The sequence below is a fragment of the Bubalus kerabau genome, chromosome 4 (assembly GCF_029407905.1).
Source record: "Bubalus kerabau isolate K-KA32 ecotype Philippines breed swamp buffalo chromosome 4, PCC_UOA_SB_1v2, whole genome shotgun sequence".
NCBI classification, from domain to species: domain Eukaryota; kingdom Metazoa; phylum Chordata; class Mammalia; order Artiodactyla; family Bovidae; genus Bubalus; species Bubalus kerabau.
The window spans coordinates 133,452,908-133,463,909 of record NC_073627.1 but is presented as its reverse complement, the minus strand read 5'-3'; the positions used below and the strand labels follow the sequence as shown (position 1 = coordinate 133,463,909).

The 11,002-nt window shown below is 38.7% G+C and overlaps 1 long non-coding RNA gene across 1 annotated transcript; it reads left to right on the top strand.

Moving 5' to 3' along the window:
* The first annotated feature begins 498 nt into the window (after nucleotides 1-498).
* Nucleotides 499-9,867, top strand: LOC129651627 (uncharacterized). The gene is made up of 3 exons (XR_008714253.1): nucleotides 499-1,012; nucleotides 6,361-6,498; nucleotides 8,564-9,867. It is a non-coding gene; the product is annotated as an uncharacterized LOC129651627 (long non-coding RNA).
* The last annotated feature ends 1,135 nt before the right edge of the window (nucleotides 9,868-11,002 follow it).

Here is an 11,002-nt window from a genome sequence, read left to right as displayed (position 1 = left end):
ACTATTTCATAATGTTGTCTTGGGACAGGTCTGCTGGTAACATACATCTTATAAATAGATGTGGTTCAGGGCAGAGGTTGGAGTGGAGGAGTCACAGTAGTTTTCTGTGATTGGATCCTGGGGGTGGGAGACAGGAAGGACAGAATATTAGAGACAGTCTTGATTGTCCTTGGAAAACTTTAATTTTTTTTCCCCTCTCTTCCAATCAAATCCAGTTCCAAGAAAACAATCTGCTCTTAGTCACTTACACAATCCATGTCAGAAAATGACCTCTAAGGGCATTACATTTCAGCTGCCTTATTTTGGCTGCAAGAAATAGAACTGAATTTTGGCTCAGTTTTGCTAATCCTGTAGGACTTCATGTTGGATCTTTCTGTTTACTCACAGCCCTCTGCTTTCATGTTGAAATTTGACCTTCATGGTTCCTTTCCTTTAAAGGCTTTATTGTAAAAACATTTATATTTTAAGGTACATCAGAACCTTTTTGTTGCTAGACAGATTTTTTTTTTTTTTTTGATGTGGACCATCTTTAAAGTCTTTACTGAATTCATTACATGTCACTTTTGTTTTTTTATATTTTGGGTTTTTGGCCATAAGGCACAGGAGGTCTTAGTTCCCTGACCAAGGATGGAAACTGCAGTCACTGCATTGGATGGCAAGGTCTTAACCACTGAACTGGCACAGAAGTCCCATGCTAGACAAATTATAATTTATGTAGTTGAGAACTATCTACGCCCCCAGCAACTGAGAAACATTTATTTTCCCTAAGGCACTTTTACCTCTTAAATCACACCATTTAGTCATATAATCCTGGCCTATTTCACTAATGGAAGGGAGTGTCCTGACCTTACTAACCCCTCAAAGAGGCTACAGCAGCCCCTCCAGCATGGAAAGTCTTTTCTGGAGCTTTAAGCAAGGGAAAAGATACCATGTGATCTATATGCTTGGAAACATATGGAAAATCAAGCCAAGAAGCAGAGGAAGAAGAAACAACCCTTCAGAGAATTTAAAGGTAAACAAGTCTCCTTTTGACTATTTTGACGTGGAAAAGTTAAATAATCCCAAATAGTAAGAAGTTAACTTATTTTGCCATCATGTTACTTCCCTGATGGTTCTACCAATTTTCTCTTTACTCCTTGCTTTCTGTTGAGAGTTTCTTTTAGCTTCTCCACCCACTGGGTAAAGGTCCTGGAGTTATCTCACACACATTCCTGCAGCAGAGTCCCCCTAGTCCACTGGAAGAGAATCCAGGGTGGCTTCCTAAGCTCAGCAGTGTGACTCTCTGTCTTAAATGCGCCTTCCATCTGGAGGCCACTGTAACTGGATCGTAAGAACTGAGTCCTCCCCATCGGGAGAGCAGGACTACCAGTTCCTGTTGCCCCACAGTAACCTCTAAGTCTCCTCAGCCTTGCTGTCCTGTAATAACCTCATCCAGCTCTCTGCATCAGACAGAAATCAGAGCTATCAGTAAATTGTCATTTGTCTTGTGCTTGGTGAAGATGATATGCAAATAGGATAATGAAGGGACCTTTAAGCAATTTCCATAGAAGAGCATGGCCCAGTGACCTAGTTTCAGAGCCCAGACACAGAGCCTGGCCCTCTGTAAAGATCCTGTAGTTCATCATTCTAGTTCCTTCTGCCCTATTTCCTTCTTGCTTCAGGCTTAGCTGAGATGAAACATAGCTGGTTGCCATTATTTTCTTCACACAATTGAAAACAACTACTTTAGACTTCACTTCCTCAGATGAAATAATGCCAAATACATAAATATTTCCTCCATGTTCCATTATTCATTCTCAGTTTACATTCATCCTCAGTATAAACATCTCATTTGGGCACTAGTTTCTTGAGGGACAAATATTCAAGTTAGGTAATGTTATTTTTTTTATTGAAGTACAGTTGATTTAACTTATATGCAGAGTACATCATGTGAAATGCCAGGCTGGGTGAAGCACAAGCTGGAATCAAGATTGCCGGGAGAGAAAAATCAATAACCTCAGATATACAGATGAAACCACTCTTATGCAGAAAGCAAAGAGGAACTAAAGAGGCTCTTGATTAAAATAAAAGAGGAGAGTAAGAATCTGACTTGAAACTCAAAAACATTCAAAAAATGAAGATCATGACATCCAGTTCCAACACTTCATGGCAAATAAATGGGGAAACGGGTAACAGTGACAGACTTCATTTTCTTGGGCTCCAAAATCACTGCAGATGGTGACTGCAGCCATGAAATTAAAAGACACTTCTTGGAAGAAAGGCTATGATAAACCTAAACAGCATATTAAAAAGCAGAGACGTTACTTTGCCAACAAAGGCCCATCTAGTCAAAGCTATGGTTTTTCCAGTAGTCGTGTATGGACCTGAAAGTTGGACTATAAAGAAAGGTGAGCACTAAAGAATTGATTCTTTTGAACTGTGGTGTTGGAGAAGACTTTTGAGAGTCCCCTGGACTGCAAGAAAATCCAACCAGTCAATCCTAAAGGAAATCAGTCCTGAATTCATTGGAAGGACTGATGCTGAAGCTGAAACACCAGTACTTTGGCCACCTGATGCAAACAGCCAACTCATTGGAAAAGACTGATGCTGGGAAAAATGGAAGGCAGGAGAAGAAGGGGACGACAGAGTATGAAATGGTTGGATGGCATCACTTACTCCATGGACATGCGTTTGAGCAAGCTCCAGGAATTGGTGATGGACAGGGAAGCCTGGCATGCTGCAGTACATGGGGTTACAAAGAGTCAGACACGACTGAGCGACTGAACTGAATTGAAAGACCCCAAGTGCCACAACTAAGACCCAGTGAAGCCAAATTTTTTTTAAAAATGTCTTATTGACACATTTAATGGTTGCACATAAAATTCACTGATTAATTTAGTGATAAAATATATTTTTATGATTATTTTAAATCTACAATGCTAATCAAGACTGTGGTATGTCATTCCATTTGTTCATTTTCTTTTGTGTCCAAAATAATAATTTAGTGATATTGATAAATAATGTCTATAATAATAAGGTCTATTTTTATTCCTTGTTAAAGTGGTTCCTAAATATTTGATTATTTTTGTTGCTGTTGTAAATAGATTGGTTTATTTCATTTTATTTCAATTTGTTGTTTATAAATATGAAGACTGTAGACTTTTTGTGTATTAATCTTACCCCCAGCCAGAATACTGAATTTTGTATCATATATAATAAAATTTCAATTTTTAATGTTAGGGTTTTCAGATACATAATCTTTTCATCTTCATGTTATCATAATTTTCTCTTCATTTCTAGCATTTATATAGCCTTGTTTTTTTAACAAGATTCTAAAATTTATTTATATAGAGTTCAGCAAAGTAGTCTCATGATTATTTATGATAACTTAAATTTCCTCTAGATCTGTGGTTATTTCTCCAAAATCCTTTCTTGTCTTCTGAATTTATGAGTTTTCATTTTTATATGGTTAGCTAATTACATACTCAACCTTTTAATAACCAAGCATTTGGATTTATTTATTCTATTTTTTTCTTGTTTCTTACTTTCTGTTCTTCTCTCTATGGTTTCCTTGTTTCTGTACCTTTAGATTTATTTTGTTATTATTTTTCTCATCTCTGAATAAATGTTTCATTTATTTTCATTTCTTATTTTTTAAGATAGGTACAAACATTGCTTTAGCTGAATTTGATTAGAAAATGTTTTTTTTTTTAATTTTCATCTCTTTATTGTAGATTTTGTTTCTCTTTCTTTTCTAGTTTTAGTTTTATTTTACTATGATCATGGCCATCTGTACCATGTCTACTTTTTGGAATTCATCAAGATTTAATTAATAGCACAGCATTTATGGGCAATTATTTTTATAGTGTTCCATGGGTACTTGAAAAAAAGATACTTTTCCTATATCAAGGAGAAAATTATAGAGATAACAAACAGTAAGAATAGCCTCATTTCATTGTTATTTGGGCCTTTATTCTATTATCTAATTGTTTTTTTTTTATTTTGAAGATGATTGCTATACAGTGTTGTGTTGATTTCTGCCATACAACAACATGAATCAGCCTTAGATAGACTTATGTACCCTCCCTCTTGAACCTCCTTTCCAGCCCCCACCCCATCCCACCCCTCTATGCTGTTACAGAGCACCAAGCTGAGCAACTGGTGCTCAACCAGTTATACAGCAACTTCTCACCAGCTATGTATCTTACATGTGAAAGTGAAAGTCACTCAGCCATGTCCGACTCTTTGCTACCCCATGGGCTATACAGTCCATGGAATTCTCCAGGCCAGAACACTGGAGTGGGTAGCCTTTCCCTCCTCTAGGGGATCTTCCAAACCCAGGGATTGAACCCAGGTCTCCTGCATTGCAGGCAGATTCTTTACCAGCTGAGCCACAAGGGAAGCCCCTATTTTACATATGGTAGTGTATATGTCTCAATGCTAGTCTCTCAATTCATCCCACCCTTCCTCACCCCCACTCCCTACTGTGTCCACAAGTCTGTTCTCTGTGTCTGCATCTCTATTCCTGACCTGCAAATAGGTTCATCTGTACCATTTTTCTAAATTCCATTTATATGTGTTAATATACGATATTTATTTTTCTCTTTCTAACTTACTTCACTCTGTATAACAGGCTCTAGGTTAATCCACATCACTAGAACTGACTCAAATTCATTCCTTTTTATTTCTGGGTAATATTCCATTGTATATATGAACTACAACTTCTTTATCCATTCATCTGTTGATGGACATCTGGGTTGCTTCCATGTCCTGGCTATTGTAAATAGTGCTTCAGTGAACATTGAGGTGCATATGTCTTTTTGAATTATGACTTTCTCAGCTACTACCTAATTTTTGACCACTTGAATATTCATAGGTTGAGACAGTGATTTAAAGTTTTGATTATGTGTATTTTTTAGTTCCTATGAAGTTTTCTATGTGAATCTTAATGTTGTACGGTTTGATATACTAGAAACTGTTAGATTTTTATTTTAGGTTGTGCATTTTATTATTAAATAGTATCTTCATCTCGCTTCATGCTTTTGGCTCTGAAAATAACTTAGTCTGCCATTAAGCTTATGACTCCTGTTTTTTGCTTTTAATTGCATGGTATGTCTTTGCTAACTCTTTTTATTCTCAGCATTTTTTAGTTCTTTTGTTTTAAATATTCCTTGAGCATACTGTGTAAGGTTGTATTTTACTTTGTGATCATAGCTAAGTCATTTCCTTTTTTAAAATTTACAGTATTATATTAGTTTCAGGTGTACAACATAGTGATTCAATGATTTTATGGATATACTCTAAAGTTAGTATAAAATATTTATTATATTCCATGTGCTGTATATTACATCTTTGTATCTGATCTATTTTACACCTCGTCGTTTGTACTTAATCCCCTTGCTCTATTTTGCCTCTTCCCCTAGTCCTCTCTCTACCGGTAATCACTAGTCTGTTCCCTGTATTTTGAGTCTGTTTCTGTTTTGTTATATTCACTCATTTGTTTTATATTTTTATATTCCACATGTAAGTGAAACATATCTGGAGACTGTTAGCTTAGTGGAATAAACCAGACAAAGACAAATACCCAGTCATTTGCTTTTAATAGGGGAGTTTATATCACATATTTTCCTTTCCTGAAGTTATAATGCAACATGAAAGATAGACTTCTAGGCAGTTAAATGAATGTTTCTGTAAAGATATTCAAACTTTTACAATGTAGAAGCTGTGACACATCAGTTCTAAACTTTTTACCCAAGAACAATTTTGATGTATTTGATTATGAGGATTCTGAGACATATTCCTGTTCAGTGTTCTCATGTTTAGAACAAAGCTAAATGTTTAAAGTATCCCTTAAATTAAATGAGAGTTGAAAATATCTGACATAGACATATATTGTTAGCATATATATTTATATTGAGAGATACATTTGATTTAATTTTTGACCTATTTTAAATTCCCCAATTTTTTTTTTTAATGTAATGTATAATGTGAGTTTGGCTTAAAACTCAAACAGAACAGAGGACTTATAATGAGCAGGGGCAATTCTCTGCTCCAGAGGCAGCCACTTTAAATCACTTCTACATTTACATCTTTAATTTTTCAAATTTCTAAAAACACTTTTACTCGCCTATTTCTTTTTTTTTTTAATTTTAGGCATTATCAATTTATAATGTGGCAGATGAAGGTTTTGCTCATTTACATGCACATCATCAGCCTCCCTCTGTACTCCCGTTATCATCATTCCACTGTATTTAGTTGTTGATTACCTTTGTTACTCATTAAAGTACTTAAGTCTCTTGAATTAGCTGTTTCTTTCTGCCAATCACAGTAAAATTTAGTGACTCACAATAGCAATAAACGTTTATTATCTCATTTCGGTAGGTCAGGAACTTGGGGGTAAATTAACTGTGTGGTCCTGGCTCATGAGATTGTAGTCGAGTCATCAGCTGGAGCTGCAGTCATCCAAGACTTGACCAGGGTTGAAGAATTTGCTTCCAAAATGGCTTACCCACATGGATGGTGAGTTGATACTGACGGTTGACAGGAGGTCTTTGTTCTTTGCCATCTGCACTTCTCCACAGGGCTGTTGGGCTGTTTAAGTGTCTTTACTAGAAGATACTGGCTTCCCCCAGAGCAAGCAATCCAAGCAACAGCCACCAGAAAACTTCTGTGTGCTGTATAACCTAGCCACAAAAGCCACATACTATCACTTCTGTAATATCCTCTTGATTATACATGTCACCCTTGTTTCATGGGGGCGGGGACTGCACAAGATCATAGATAACAGAAATTGGGTGATCTTGGAAGCTGCCTACCCAGTCTTACCTCTGGCCTCCCATAATTGACATCTCCCTCTGGCCCACCTACCCAAAAATACACTTACTCGTTCTCCAGAAGTCATATGTCTTGACCCTTTGTGGCATTTGCTGGAAGTCTAGGATCTTGCCCTATAAATCAGTGTAAGTGTAGGCCTGATTATTTGTGTATAGGTCTTAAAGTACAGGTCCCGTTAACCTAAATACCTGTAAACTAAGCAGACAAATTATTTGCGCCACATATTCAACATGTAACAGTGGGACAGACACAGAATAAACCACTAAGTGCATGCCAGCTCAGTCGCTTCAGTTGTGTCTGACTCTTTTGACCCTGTGGACTAGAGCCCACCAGGCTCCTCTGTCCATGGAATTTCCCAGGCAAGAATACTGGAGTGGGTTGCCATGCCCTCCTCCAAGGGATCTTCCCAACCCAGGGATCAAACCTGGTTCTTCTGAGTCTCCAGCCTTGCTGGCAGATTCTTTACTGCTGAGCCACCAGAGAAGCCAAAACCACTAAGGCAGTTCCATTTTAAAAGAGGATAAAAATGGTCATTGATGCATATCAATTCTGAAATCCAGTTGGAACTGTCTTGATTGGGAAGTTTCTTGATTCAGTTTTATTCCTTTCCTGCAGCTCTCTAAGGCTCTGCCTTTTGGGCTACTGTTGCCATCCTCTGAGTTATCCTATTTTTTCTATGAAAAGTTGCCTGTGTTTGCAGCTGAATCAGAGAAGGCAATGGCAACCCACTCCAGTACTCTTGCCTGAAAACTCCCATGGATGGAGGAGTCTGGTAGGCTGCAGTCCATTGGGTCATGAAGAGTCAGACATGACTGAGCAACTTCACTTTCACTTTTCACTTTCATGCATTGGAGAAGGAAATGGCAACCCACTCGAGCGTTCTTGCCTGGAGAATCCCAGGAATGGAGGAGCCTAGTGGGCTGCTGTCTATGGGGTCACACAGAGTTGGACACGACTGAAGTGACTTAGCAGCAGCAGCAGCTGCATGGTCTCCTTGTTTGCTTCTTGCCTATAAGTTTGTGGGTTCAGTGCTTCTTTCTTTTCTTTTCTGCTGTTATTCAGTTGATAAGTCATGTCTGACTCATCATGACCCTGTGAACAGTAGCCTGCCAAGGCTCCTCTATCCAGGCGATTTTCCAGGCAAGAATCCTGGAGTAAGTAGCCATTCCCTTCTCCAGGGGATCTTCCTGACCCAAGAATTGAACTTGGGTCTCCTGCATTGCAGGCAGATTCTTCACCATCTGAGACACCAGGAGATCAGAAAATGCCAACCCAAAAGATGCCACTCTAGCATAATGATTATTTCAAGCTGAAGGCAATTGAGAAAAAGAGCACAGGACGAACTCTCTACCTTCCTACAATGTACCTGAAAGCAGGATAACAAATTCCTCTCATGACAATGTCCCCCTTCCCCTTTAGGTACCAAGGAGGGAATAGCAATCTTATCAACAGAGATGAGCAGGCACTGAGAGTCTGCTAACTTGTTATTATATACGATCAGCTTCCCATATATTTGCCCTCCTACAATTTGCCATCCCTAGAAGCTTACATTTCCTTATCTTCATATTGTCATTTCTCTTTAAATGTATCCTTCTTTGTCCAAATGATACAAAAGCCTCCACCTTTAGCTATATATTTAGAATTTTTCTCTTCTTTTTATGAAGACTGCTCCATTCTGCCCCATGCCACATAAAACGTTTATCATCAAATAAATGCATATACTTTTTGATGTTAATCTTTCTGTTTTCAGTTTATTTCACAGGTCCAGCTGGAGAACCTAAGAGAGCGAGAAGAATTTTCTTCCCCTCCAGTCTGAAGTCATAAAGAAAAAAGATGAAGAAATATGAATGATGTGATAAAGTTTGTACTAATGGAGCTTAATTGGATGTGGATGAGAAGATTGGATAAAGAACAAACCAGGGAAACAGTCAACTTTCTGGCTGGATGAATGACTGGGCTTTGATGCCATTCACCAAAGTGTCAAACACAGGAGGAAGAGCAGCAAAACATTTTAAGAGAAGACAATGTGGTTTTTTCCATTAGACAGGGTTCTTGGCCTTCCCCAGTCAATAGAACTTGGCTAGAGGCCAGACAGGAAATTCAGGCAAGGCTTTACTGGGGCCTCTGATGCAGCAGGGGGAATGAGAACAAACGACAGGTTTCCTTGCTGGCTCCCTGAGTTGGGGGCAAGCTGGTTTCTTATATGGGGTGAGGATACAATGTGCCCAAGGGGTGTCCGAGGGGTGGCATAGGTGTTTTCCCACCCCTTTGGTGTTGAGGGCAGAGGGCATGCACAATATCCTGCTTTTGCTCCTGATACCCTGTTTTTCCTCCAGGTTATTCACAAGTGGCAGTATGGTCTTTTTAAAATCTCTTTCTATCTTTTTAAAAAAAATATTTATTTACTTATTTGTTTATTTGGCTCCCTTGGACCTTAGTTGCATCATGCAGGACCTTCTATACGTCATGCCAGATATTTCACAGCAGCGCTCGGACTCCCTAGCTGTGGTGCATGGGTTTAATTGCTCTATGACACATGGGATCTTCGTTCCCCAACCAGGGATTGAATTCTCAGCCCCTGCATTGCAAGGTGTATTCTCAAGGGCTGGACCACCAGGGAAGTCCCCTGATCTCTTTATAGCTTGTTGTCCATGATTTGCCCCAACTTTGCATGCACACAGTTATTTTTAGTCCTTTATAATTTCTTTGTATTTTGTTGCTCAAGGAGAGGTTTGTCCAGGTGCAAGCAAGGCAGCAGTGCCCCGAAGGGTCCCAGTCTCAGCTCTTTTGGTGTGTCATGTTCAATTCCGTATACCTGCATGATATCCAATAGACATCCAGTTGTATGTGTTTGCATGTACACACACACACACACACACCCTTACCGCTCAGGAAAGCTCACTGGACTGAAGATAAAGATTTCAGATGAATTTAGCTTTTATTAGCAGCAAGTCTGATACTTACCCAAGAAGATTCCTTCTAATATCTGAATTTGAATTTAAATTCTAGTCAGTTTCTGCCCCCCCCCAAACCGGAGATGCTGGTACTAGTGTCTAACTAGTTGCTCAAGTCAAAAAAAAAAAAAAAATCAAACCTGGGAGTCATTCTTAATTCGTTTTTGTCCTTTACTTCCCACCACGCGCGCTGCATCGGCAAGTCCTATTAACTCTACCTTTTCACTTTTCTCCATAGTCACTGCTATCATCACTACCACTGTACATCATCAGCTCATGCCCCATCAATTGCCATGGCTTACAAATTTCCTATTTTGACTCTATTCTCCATGGATTTTATTTATTTATTTATTTTATTCTATATAAAATCCGTTCTCCAACATCATCTTCTTTAAAAAAAATATTTTTAATTGGAGAGTAATTGTTTTACAAAATTGTGTGGGTTTCTGCCATACAACTTGAGTCAGCCATAATGATACATATGTTCCCTCCCTGTTGAACCTCCCTCCAACACCCTCATTCCATTCCACCCCTCTAAGTTGTCACAGAGCACCAGGTTGAGCTCCCTGTGTTATATAGCAACTTCCGACGGGCAATCTACTTTGCATATGGTAATGTATATGTTTCAATGCTACTCTCTCAATTTGTCCCACCCTTTCCTTCCCTCCATGTGACCACAAGTCTCTTCTCCATGTCTGCATCTCTTTTCCTGTCCTGCAATTAGGTTCATCAGTACCATTTTTCTAGATTCCACATATATGTGTTAATGTACGATATATGTTTTCCTATGACTTCACTCTGTATAACAGGTTCTAGATTCATCCATCTCACTAGAACTGACTCAAATTTGTTCCTTTTATGACTGAGCAATATTCCATTGTATATATGTACCACAACTTCTTTATCCATTCATCTGTCAATGGACATCTAGGCTGCTTCCATATCCTGGTTATTGTAAATAGTGATGCAGCAACATTATCTTAAAAAGGTAAATCAAATTATGTTATTCCTATTTAAATGCCTCTAGGGCTTCCCTTTATACTTTGAAGAAAATTAATGTTTGTACCATGTGCAACAAGGCCTTCAGGATCATTTCTATTTACTTCTCTTGACCAACCTCCTCTATCAGTGCTGGACTGTGCTGGACTCCAGTCCACTCCCCAGCTACAGACCTCTGGGAAACACCAAGCTTGTCCCTACCTAGTCTAGGGCCCTTCCCCTTGCTCCATCCATGA